Here is a 13,001-nt window from a genome sequence, read left to right on the forward strand (position 1 = left end):
AACTGAGCAACTTTGAATCGTCAGGAAAACTTTCAGATCTTTCCAATTTTTGCCTTGTTTTGAAATATTGTATACACTGTACACCACTATGAATTAATTGCTTATCAGAGATCATTGTATTTTTAACCTCCTCTATCTGGTTTAACAGCCCTAAGAGTGTCCTACTCACAAGTAGAGATTCTCTTTTATCTTCAGCTTAATTCAAAACTAGACTTTAGGTCCTATAATAGGTATAGGGATTAGACTTGTGATTTCATTTGTATAGGGAATTTTTTTTTCCTTTCAAGTGCTTTATTCTGCTACAGAACAGTCCAAAGGAAGATGTAAAGCTTTGTGGTTAGTTTAAATTACACACTATGTAGACACTATAACCAATTTTTAAAAGTTACACATACAGCAATAGATGCCCATCAGTTCATTTGGATTGCCTAGGCAATCCATCTGGATCGCTGAAAACAAATCAGGCAAAATATAAAGTATTTCTTCTTGTGTAACTTTTTTTTCTTCTTCTTTTTTTTAAAGCAATATTTACTGATGGGCACAATGTACTCCAAGTCCATGATAGCTGCTTTCCTCATCAGAGCTGTTGTTATAAGCCTCCTCCTCTAACCACCTCCAGTGCCCGGAGTGCTATCAAAGATCCACCTCTTCTGTATCACCAATCACACTAGGAACTTCAGGTCTAGCTGGAAGTTCAGAAAGTTTCTCTGGGCTAATACAGTTGTTTTCAAGAAACTGTACATCAGAAGTTTATGTAAAGATCACCTTTTTCAAAGGGATTATGATACTGTGGCATTCCTTCTTGAACTACACGGACACAGTCTGGTTCAATTACTTTGCCAGGTGGATATTTCACCATAATTTGATGTGCTTAAATGTGAATTGAAATCCACACCATTCTTCAACAAGTCTTGTCTTGTGTGTCATATGTAAATCATTCCCATCTTTCTGGTATACCTCATGTTCCTTCTCTTGTAGCAAAAGAACAATGTTGCCTGGTTCCACTCCTGGGGCCTGGTCTGCTTCTCCAGTAAATATCATTCTCTGTCCATGTTTCATGCCTATATCTACATGGACTTCAAGAATCTTCACTTCTTTTATCATCTTCTTTCCTTCACATTTTTTACAATGGTCTTCCTCATCAATTATTTCTCCTTCTCCATTACAATCGTAGCACACAGACTGCATCTGCTGTACCATCCCACGAGCCAGCTGTCTTATTCCTACACCTTGGCCAGTACGTGTACTACATTTCTGAACACCTTGGCCACGGCAAGCATTGCAAAGAACATTTTTGCTGAGTTGCAGTTTGGTGGTCTTGCCATTATAAAGATCTTCTAAGAATATCTGGAGTGGATGCATCATGTCCTTGACTCTTCTTCTACCATTTTGACTTGCATTTTGATGACCCATAGAACTGAACAATTCACCACCAAAAATGTGAGAAAAAATATCATCCATGACACTGCCTCTACTACTACTTTCTCAAATACCTTGTTTTCCTTAAAAATCATATAACTCCCATTTCTCAGGGTTTTTTTTTTATTTTTTTTTAATATATTTTATTTGATCATTTCCAAGCATTATTCGTTAAAGACATAGATCATTTTCTTTTCCTCCCCCCCACCCCCCATAGCCGACGCGTAAGTCCACTGGGCATTAGATGTTTTCTTGATTTGAACCCATTGCTTTGTTGATAGTATTTGCATTAGAGTGTTCATTTAAAGTCTATCCTCTGTCATGTCCCCTCAACCTCTGTATTCAGGCAGTTGCTTTTTCTCGGTGTTTCCACTCCCATAGTTTATCCTTTGCTTATAAATGGTGTTTTTTTTCTCCTGGATCCCTGAAAGTTGTTCAGGGACATTACACCGCCCCTAATGTAGAAGTCCATTACGTTCGATTATACCACAGTGTATTAGTCTCTGTGTACAATGTTCTCCTGGTTCTGCTCCTCTCGCTCTGCATCACTTCCTGGAGGTTGTTCCAGTCTCCATGGAACTTCTCCACTTTATTATTCCTTTGAGCACAATAGTATTCCATCACCAACATATACCACAGTTTGTTCAGCCATTCCCCAATTGATGGGCATCCCCTCGTTTTCCAGTTTTGGGCCACCACAAAGAGCGCAGCTATGAATATTTTTGTACAAGTCTTTGTGTCCATTATCTCTTTGGGGTACAGACCCAGCAGTGCTATGGCTGGGTCAAAGGGTAGATATTCTTTTGTCGCCCTTTGGGCATAGTTCCAAATTGCCCTCCAGAATGGTTGGATCAGTTCACAACTCCACCAGCAATGAATTAATGTCCCTACTTTGCCACATCCCCTCCAGCATTCATTACTTTCCTTTGCTGTAATGTTAGCCAATCTGCTAGGTGTGAGGTGATACCTCAGAGTTGTTTTGATTTGCATCTCTCTGATTATAAGAGATGTAGAACACTTCTTCATGTGCTTGTTAATAGTTTTGATTTCTTTATCTGAGAACTGCCTATCCATTTCCCTTGCCCATTTATCAATTGGAGAATGGCTTGATTTTTTGTACAATTGATTTAGCTCATTATAAATATGAGTAATTAAACCTTTGTCAGAGGTTTTTATGAAGATTTTTTCCCAATTTGTTGTTTCCCTTCTGATTTTAGTTATATTGGTTTTGTTTGTACAAAAGCTTTTTAGTTTGATGTAGTCAAAATTATTTATTTTACATTTTGTGATTCTTTCTATATCTTGCTTGGTTTTAAAGCCTTTCCCCTCCCAAAGGTCTGACATGTATACTATTCTGTGTTTACCCAATTTACTTATGGTTTCCTTCTTTATGTTTAAGTCACTCACCCATTTTGAATTTATCTTGGTGTAGGGTGTGAGGTGTTGATCTATTCCTAGTCTCTCCCACACTGTCTTCCAATTTTCCCAGCAGTTTTTATCGAATAGTGGATTTTTGTCCCAAAAGCTGGGATCTTTGGGTTTATCGTATACTGTCTTGCTGAGGTCGTTTTCCCCCAGTCTATTCCACTGATCTTCCTTTCTGTTTCTTAGCCAGTACCAAATTGTTTTGATGACTGCTGCTTTGTAATATAGTTTTAGGTCAGGGACTGCAAGGCCCCCATCATATGTGTTTTTTTTTTCATTATTTCCCTGGATATCCTTGATCTTTTGTTCTTCCAAATGAACTTTGTTATGGTTTTTTCTAAATCAGTGAAGAAGTATTTTGGTAGTTCAATGGGTATGGCACTAAATAGATAAATAAGTTTGGGTAGGATGGTCATTTTTATTATATTGGCTCGTCCTATCCATGAGCAGTTAATGTTTTTCCAATTGTTCAAGTCTAGTTTTAGTTGTGTGGCGAGTGTTTTGTAGTTGTGTTCATATAGTTCCTGTGTTTGTCTTGGGAGGTAGATTCCTAGGTATTTTATTTTGTCTAAGGTGATTTTGAATGGGATTTCTCTTTCTAGTTCTTGCTGCTGAGCTGTGTTGGAGATATATAGAAAAGCTGATGATTTATGTGGGTTTATTTTGTATCCTGCAACTTTGCTAAAGTTGTTGATTATTTCAATTAGCTTTTTGGTTGAATCTCTAGGATTCTTTAAGTAGACCATCATGTCATCCGCAAAGAGTGATAACTTGGTCTCCTCCTTGCCTATTCTGATGCCTTCAATTTCTTTATCTTCTCTAATTGCTACTGCTAGTGTTTCTAGTACAATGTCAAATAGTAGAGGTGATAATGGGCATCCTTGTTTCACTCCTGATCTTATTGGGAATGCGTCTAGTTTATCCCCATTGCAGATGATATTAGCTGTTGGTTTTAGATATATACTGTTTATTATTTTTAGGAATGACCCTTCTATTCCTATGCTTTCTAGTGTTCTTAATAGGAATGGGTGTTGTATTTTATCAAAGGCTTTTTCTGCATCTATTGAAATAATCATGTGGTTCTTGCTAGTTTGCTTGTTGATGTGGTCAATTATGTGGATGGTTTTCCTAATGTTGAACCAGCCCTGCATCCCTGGTATGAATCCTACTTGATCATGGTGAATGATCCTTCTGATCACTTGCTGGAGTCTTTTTGCTAGTATCCTATTTAAGATTTTTGCATCTATATTCATTAGGGAGATTGGCCTATAGTTTTCTTTCTCTGTTTTTGACCTGCCTGGTTTTGGAATCAGTACCATGTTTGTGTCGTAAAAGGAGTTTGGTAGAACTCCCTCTTTGCTTATTATGTCAAATAGTTTGTATAGTATTGGGGTTAACTGTTCTCTGAATGTTTGATAGAATTCACAGGTGAATCCATCAGGCCCTGGGGATTTTTTCTTAGGAAGTTCTTTGATGGCTTGATGGATTTCAATTTCTGATATGGGATTATTTAAGAATTCTATTTCCTCTTCTGTTAGTCTAGGCAGTTTGTATTTTTGTATATATTCATCCATTTCTCCTAAATTGGTGTATTTATTGCCATATAATTGGGCAAAGTAATTTCTAATGATTGCCTTAATTTCCTCCTCATTGGAGGTGCTGTCCCCCTTTTCATCTTTAATGCTGTGAATTTGCTTTTCTTCCTTCCTTTTTTTAATTAGATTGACCAGTACTTTGTCTATTTTGTTTGTTTTTTCAAAGTACCAGCTTCTTGTCTTATTTATTAAATCAATAGTTCTATCACTTTCGATTTTATTAATTTCTCCCTTAATTTTTAGGATTTCTAATTTGGTTTTCTGCTGGGGGTTTTTAATTTGATCGCTTTCGAGTTTTTTCAATTGCATTTCCAATTGATTGATCTCTGCTCTCCCTTGTTTGTTAATATGAGCTTTCAGGGATATGAATTTGCCTCTGATTACCGCTTTGGCTGCATCCCAAAAGGTTTGAAAGGATGTTTCACCATTGTCATTTTCCTTGATGAAATTATTAATTGTTTCTATGATTTCTTCTTTAGCTAAACGGTTTTGGAGTATCATATTGTTTAATTTCCAATTGGTTTTAGATTTGGTTTTCCATGTACCATTACTAATCATTATTTTTATTGCCTTGTGATCTGAGAAGGCTGCATTCATTATTTCTGCTTTTTTGCATTTGTGTGCTATGTTTCTGTGACCTAATGTATGGTCAATTTTTGTGAATGTGCCATGTGGTGCTGAGAAGAAGGTGTATTCCTTTTTATCCCTATTTATTTTTCTCCATATGTCTATTAATTCTAATTTTTCTAAGATTTCATTCACTTCTTTTACCTCTTTCTTATTTATTTTTTGATTTGATTTATCTAAATTTGATAATGGTTGGTTTAAGTCTCCCACTAGTATGGTTTTATTGTCTATTTCTTCCTTCAATTCTCCTAGTTTCTCCATTAGAAATTTGGGTGCTATATTATTTGGTGCATACATGTTGATTAATGATATTTCCTCATTGTCTAGAGTCCCTTTTAACAAAATATAATTACCTTCCCTATCCCTTTTGATCAGGTCTATTTTTGCATTGGCTTTATCAGATATCATGATTACCACTCCTGCCTTCTTTCTATCAGTTGAGGCCCAGAAGGTCTTACTCCATCCTTTAATTCTGACCTTGTGGGTGTCAACCCGCCTCATGTGTGTTTCTTGAAGACAGCATATGGTAGGGTTTTGGATTCTAATCCATTCAGCTATTCGTCTACGTTTTATGGGTGAGTTCATCCCATTCACGTTCAAAGTTATGATTGTCATTTGTGGACTCCCTGGCATTTTGATTGCCTTCCCTAATTCTAACCTTTTCTTCTTCGGCTCTACCTTTTAGTCCAGTGATTTACTTTGAATCAGTCCCCCTTGTCCCCTCCCTTGATGTTTCCCTTTTTAGTCCCTCCCTTTTTGTTCCCTCCCCCTCCCCCCTCTCTTTCCCTCCCTTTTTGTTCTCCCTCTCCCCCTCCCCCCCTTGGTTTTCCCTTCTCCTTACCCTTGTTGGGTAAGATAGAATTCAAGATCCCAATGGATCTGGATGTTTTTCCCTCTCAGAGTTGATTTCCCTGAGATTGAGGTTTAAGTAAACCCCCCCCCCCTCTCTTCCTCTCCTTCTTATAGGAGTTTTCTTCCCCTCCCCTTCCCCTGTGAATCTTTGTGTGAGAACCATTATTCTATTTGGTCTTTCTTTACCCCCTATTTATACATTACATTTTCCCCACATATTAGTATACATAGGTTGATATAAATGTAGTCCTTATAGAAGAGAGTTTGAGTAAAAGAAGATAACATTTTTCCCCTTTCCTTAATATTTACCTTTTCAGGTATTCCTTGCTCTTTGATTTTCGGTATCAAACTTTCCACAGAGCTCTGGTCTTTTCTTTGCAAAAAGTTGGAAGTCTTCTATTTTGTTGAATGCCCATACTTTCCCTTGGAAGTATATAGTCAGTTTTGCTGGGTAGCTGATTCTTGGTTGGAGACCCAGCTCTCTTGCCTTTCTGAAGATCATGTTCCATGCCTTACGATCATTCAGCGTAGAACTTGCAAGGTCTTGTGTGACCCTGATTGGCATTCCTTTATATCTAAATTGTCTTTTTCTGGCTTCCTGTAGGATTTTTTCTTTTGTTTGATAGCTTTGGAATTTGGCAATTACATTCCTGGGAGTTGTCTTTTGGGGGTTTAGTGTAGAAGGTGTTCTGTGAGCTCTGTCAGTGGATGTATTGCCCCCTTGTTCTAGAATCTCTGGGCAATTTTCTTTGATTATGTCTTGTATCACCATGTCCAGTTTGGTGTTTATTTCTGGCTTTTCTGGGAGTCCAATTATTCTTAAATTTTCTCTTCTCCCCCTGTTTTCCAGATCTATCACCTTGTCGGTGAGATATTTTATGTTCTCTTCTAATTTCTTGGTGTTTTGGCTTTGCTTTATTAGTTCTTGCTTTAAAGCCTGGTTTTCTTTTACAGTTTGGTCAAACTGGTTTTGTAGATGCGTGAATTTCTTTTGCATCATTTCCCACTTTTCCTCCCAGAGGGCTTCCATCTTTTTGGTCCTTTCTGATTCAAATTCTTCATGGGTTTGTGGAGAGTTTCTATTTCCTTTGGAAGATTTTGGAGAATTTTCTTGTATATCTTCTTCTATCTGCTCTGTATTTTGTATTTTGGCTCCATAGAATGTGTCCAGAGTCGCCCCTTTCTTCTTATTTTTCTTGGTATTTTGGGGCTTCGGTGCTTCTGTGGAGTTTGTCATCTCTGAACGTGGAGGATTGGCTTTTCTTGTCTTTGTCTGGTGATCAGAGGCTTTAGTCCTGGGCAGATGTTGGTTCTATGAGCGTTCCCTGGGTTAAACTGAATATGCCTCACTGGAACTGGAATGGAAGGGTCGGACCACGAGGCCACACTCTCCCCCTGGCTCGATTTCCGGAAGTTGCCTTCAGAATCGCTGGCCGTGAGGCTGTTTCGTCGGCCTGCGGGGGGATGGGCTGCCGCTTCCCCAAGCTCCGAGAGCACAGACTTTCACTGAGACTTGGATAGCAGGATCCAGCCCGTGAGGCTGTCTTGCCCGCCCTGAGGGTTGCTGTTGTTTTGACCAGCTCTTTGCAGCGGAGGCCCCAGGCAGTAACTTTCACCCGGACCTACCGAAGCCCCAGGCAGTAACTTTCACCCGGACTGGGACTTGGGTAGAAGACCCTGAGGGTTGTTGTTCCTCAGACCCTGCTCTCTGAGCCCGGCACGGCTGCCGCTTCCGGGAGCCTTGGACTCTGCGCTCCTACCCCTGAGGTCCGAGGGATCTCGGGTTCTGGCTTTTAAGGGGAGCCGTACCTTTTGAACCGGGTCCAGGTCCAGGAGGAGGGTTCCCAGGGTCTGTGCTGTTGATCGTTTTGAATTTCGGCGCCTTAGGAGCTTCTAGTTTGAGATCGGTCGGGAAGGGTTTTCCGGAGATCTGAACTTCAGCTTTCTCTAAGCCGCCATCTTAACCGGAAGTCTCTCAGGGTTTTATAAAACTTCATGTGCAAAACTTATTTCTTTGAATTTGTCCCCAACATTTGGATTCTTATCAGGGTGGTATTCCTTGACCAACTTTCCATTTGCCTTCTTGACTCCAAGGATGTCATAAAGCTTTGTATCAGCCATGTTTGCCATCGTTGGGCAGAGGGTGGGAGACTGCAAAAAAGCGACAGCAAACAGGGGCCGATGAGCAATTCCACTGGGTTTTACATGTGTCATTGTTCAAAACCTATTTCCAAATTATTACTACTTGCAATAGAGTAATCATTTAGAGTCAACATCCCCAATCATATCCCCATTGAACCATGTGATCAAGCATATGCTTTTTTTCTGCATTTCTACTCCCACAGTTTTTTCTCTGCATATGGATAGTGCTCTAGGAAAGATCATTTCTAACTTGGTGACTGGGGAAAGAAGGCTTCATGAAAGGGGCAACATTATAATTGGGTAATCTTTTAAAAATAGAGAAGAGTGAAGAGGGAAGAGAGAAGGCATAACATCCACAAGGAAGCACATGGACAAACATGGAGGCTAGGAACTGTGTAAGGTTGGTAGTCTGCTTTGGCTGAAACATAAGGTATGTTGGGATTTGGGTGAGGGAGAAGATCGTCTTACAGACTGATACCAAAGAGAAATTCAAGGCAAAAATGTGAGATATCTGAACTGTCATTAAGCTGCCTCTCATGTCTGTACTCAGATCCATGAACCACTTTTTGCAACGTGAGGTGATCATTTTTCCATTTGGTTTCTTGGAAGGCAGGAATCATCTTCCCTACTGGCATGTGGTTGGCCCTTAATAAATATTTAGTGAATTAGATTGAATTGCATGTGGTAGAGTCTGCACTAGAGATTCATGTTTACCCCAGTCAAACTCTCTCTCTGGCAGTCACTCATTGTTCATCTCTTGGATCTCTAACTTCCCCTTCAAACAACAATTCAATTATTTTTCCTATCTTTTCTTTTAAATAATCACAAATTTTCTCACATTTCTCCCTCCTCTGTTCTTATTGCTACTGTCCCCAAAAAGACACTCTATCACCTCTCATCTCTGTGACCTAACACAAATGACAATTCTAATCCATAGGTGTCATTATGCTACTCTCCCATTCAAAAATCTTCAGTACCTCACCATTGCTTTCAAAATAAAATCTGAACTCTAGATCCTGGAATTTAAGATTCTCCAAAATCGACCTTTCCAGTCTTATCTCCCTTGTTTCCATTTCACATTTCTAGTTCAAGGCAAATTGGCCTATTACTCCTTGTATATGTCTTTTCCTGCCTCCAGTTGCCTTCTTGCCTTTGCTCACACTATACTCTATATCTGAAAACCAGCCAACCAATAAACATTTATTAAGTAATATGTCAGGCACTGTGCTAAGTGCTGGGGAAACAAAAGGAAGTAAAAATATTCCTTGTCTTCAAAGAGCTTACATTCTAATGGTGGAGACAATTTATAAACAAAGCAAGCTGTATGTAGGGTAGATAGAAAATGATTAACAAAGGTAAGGCACTAGAATTAAGAATGGATGGGAATGGCTTCCTGTAAAAGATGGGACTTTAGCTGGGATTTAGAGGAAGCTAGGGAAGTCATTAGGTAGACTGGAGGAGGGAAAGCATTCCAGGGATGGGAAACAGTCAGAGAAAATGCCTGGAACCAAGAGTTGGAGTGTCTTTTTCTCCTACCCTTATCTTTCTTCTTCCCTTAACTCAAGTTTTGAAATTCTTCTCACTCTTCAAGGTCTACCTCAAGTGTTATCCTTTCCTTGAAGACTTCTCTTAGTTCCACAATTAGAGTTATTTCTTCCTCTTTTAAAGACTTATAGAACTTTATACACTTTTATTTCAGTTATTTATGTATTTGTATTCTTTCTCATTCCCTCCATCTATGAGAAAGCAAGCCCTAAAGGTACAGATAGGACTATCAACCAAATTCTCAAATGCTAAACAAAATGGTAGCAGGTTTCAATAACTATTTGATGTCTCTCAGTGATGCTCTGGAAATTTCTACTCTTCATAATCTTTGCAGTCTGGTTCTGAGCAATCTTGCAATCATGGTTGAAGAGTCTAAAAGCTAATGGAATCCTAAGGGATGTTAGAGAAGGTATATTAGAGAAGAGTGAGTTGAAACAGGGCAGAGAAAGCAAGAGGAAATAGAAACTCAAGGTTTCCCTTTGACATATGTAGTTTAAGAAATAGAGGCTAGGTTGATCGAGATAGTTTATGTGAAGGTGGATCACAAATTTAGAATTGTAAATAACTTTAGAACTCATTTGGTCCAACAACTTCATTTTACTAATGAAGAAACTGAAGTACCAAGAGGGAAGATGATTTGTCCAAAATTAGAGGGGTGTTAAGTGGCAGAGGTGGGATTTGAACCTATATCCTCTGTCTTAAAATCCATTGTTTTTTCAGTTACCCTATGAACAGTGGTGATAGGAGATAGATCTCTACCCTCATCCCCTTTTTTAGTTTTCTTTTGTTTTGAGATTATAAAAAGATTATATTTGCCCCATACCTTTAGCATTATATATTTGACACATTTATACTGCTGGTTCTTAACATCTAATAAGAACTTCCTGACCACCAACCTTTAGCATCTCTAGAGTAGCCAACTGTATCTTATATAGTGCTTATTTGAGAAACTTCCTTAGAATTTTAGTGGATCCTAATATGTTAATTTCAAGTTTCAGGTATTTATGAAGGTCTTAAAAACTTATTTCTAGAAGAGTTTTTAAACACAATGGATGTTAATTTTTCTTTTCAATTCGCAGTAGCACCAGAGAGTGCTTACTCTTTTCTATAATCCTTACTACCTTTGCTATCCAGGGAAAAAGCTCTGAATTTTTTACATAACCCCATTCTGGAATCTCCAGTGGGACTCACAGGGCAAGAGGGACAGTTTTGGAAAAAATGTATGAACTCTGTTAAAGTTCCTTTCTAGACCTGAGGGAAATGTTTTTAGGCAAAAATAGCATTGGGGCTGGGAAAAGAGGGCACCAGACTATCCATCCATTGTGACCCAGTCTAGTGTTAATGATGAAGACCTGTTCAAAGATAAAAGGGGGAAGTCAGTGTTTCTAATTGCTTCTTAAAAGTAGGTTGAAGGAGGAAGTTAAGTGGCTCAGTGGATTGAGAACCAGGCCCAGAGATGGGAGGTCCTAGGTTCAAATCTGGACTCAGACACTTTCAAGATGTGTATATCTGGCAAGTTCATTTAGACCCTGCTTCCTAGCCCTTAACACTTTTCTACCTCAGAACCAACACACGGTAAAATGGAAGGTAAAAAATTGTTGGTAGAAACAGAGTATAAGAGAGATTCTTCAAAGTGGAGCCTTCTGTTCTGGTCCAGCACCACACAACAGACAGCATGGTTTTCCTTTGGTTTCTACAGTTTAATAAATGAACAACTGAGAACTGTGGGCAATATGACCTGGAGGAGTCACAAGGTCAGAGAATACATAAGGACTGAATGCCTAAAGAATTTTAGGTAGGAATTCTGGGACAAATTCAGTGGAGGTGAGAGGAGAGGGTGAGTTGTAGCTCTTCTGTATCAGTTAGGGAAGCATTGGGAAGGCAGGCCTTAAGAGACAGTTGTCATAGGATCCTGGGGTAAATGTCTTAGGGCAGGGCAAGAAAGTGGGCAATCACAAAAAGAATCAATGATCAAAGAAGTTTGTGAAGCATGGAAGAAGCATGGAAGAACTATGACCTCCTGGACCCAAAAGTCCATGTGGGAGGCAAAGTTCCATTTGTTTCATCTTACTTATGGATCAGTTGACCAGTATCATCAACAAGGAACTATAGAGAGTTGCAGAAGGAGGGACAGAAATTGATCTGCTGGGAAGAACAAAGGCAGGCTTCACTGATGTGCTTTGGAACTATGAGAGGCAACATCTAGTGAGAGCCTTATCTAGTGCCTAAGAACAAGATACTCTGGGGAAGATTTGATCAATCAGTCATGGGGACAGGGAAAAGAAATCAATATTTTTTCATTTCCTCTATTAAGAGTTCTCTTTGACCCATTAAAAAAACACAACTCTTTATGTATCTTTATGAGCCTTGTACTTGCAAAGGGAATTGGTGAAAACAGGCAGGATGGTGTCATATGATGAAGTTGCCCGACTGCCATCGGGCCAATAATAAAGAGTAGAAATGAGAAATGAAGAATAAAAAAGAAAAATTTGCAAATATATCACTAGGCTCTTAGTATCTTGAGGCAGTCTATGACAAAAGGATTATCTTGATATCTTTTTTTCTGGGAATCCTTAAAATCCTTTCCAAGCCAGTATCTACAAGGGCTTCTCATCTCTTCTTTATTGTTTTTGATTAACTGACTAGTACCAGATCATAAATATCACAGGGCAGCTTGGTGTTCTCTTTCTCTGAGGCAGGTGAGATAAAATACAAACATTGTTGGACCTGGAGTCAAGAGACTTGAGTTTGTGTCCTAGGGCTACAATTATCTACCTTAGTTCCTTGAGTCTTAGTTTCTCATCTCTAAAACAGGGGTAATAATAATACTTATAAGTATTACTGACCTCACAGAAATGTTATTAGGAATGTGGGTTGCTAATGTTAAATGTTATAAATTGGTGAAAGAACTAATTCCTTAAATCCCCTGTCCCCCTTAATGATTTTCATATAAAATCCTCTGTGTTCTCACACCCAAGTTGAAGTACTTTCCTCATGCTTTTTGAGTATAAATCCTTCATCTCTCTCCCTCCTCTGTCCTTTCTACCTTCCTATTAAATGAAAAAATGAATAAATTAGACTATTCACTATGCGAATAGAGAGTAATATCTTATTCTAATTCATTTTTTTTGAGGGTAGGAAGGAAGGAAGGAAGGGTGGAAGGAAGGAAGGAAGACATGGGACAGTGGAAGGGAAGAAGAGAGGAGGAAGGAAGCCTTTGGACTCTTATGCAACAAAGCTATTACATTCATTTTGTAAAGACTTCCACCTCTGTCTATTCAAATTGTTTGCACACATTGGTCATTGCTGCATGTAAATTGAGGTCTTGAGAGGCTAAGTGAGCAATTAATGGGGAACATCCCAAATCTCCTTGAAAAGAGAAATAGTTTGAAGAGG

General features: G+C 38.9%; 1 pseudogene; it reads right to left on the bottom strand.

Moving 5' to 3' along the window:
* Positions 1-528: 528 nt before the first annotated feature.
* LOC100014950 (dnaJ homolog subfamily A member 2-like) lies at positions 529-8,048 on the bottom strand (annotated as a pseudogene).
* Positions 8,049-13,001: the final 4,953 nt, after the last annotated feature.

Source organism: Monodelphis domestica, chromosome 1 (assembly GCF_027887165.1).
Source record: "Monodelphis domestica isolate mMonDom1 chromosome 1, mMonDom1.pri, whole genome shotgun sequence".
Classification (NCBI taxonomy): Eukaryota; Metazoa; Chordata; class Mammalia; order Didelphimorphia; family Didelphidae; genus Monodelphis; species Monodelphis domestica.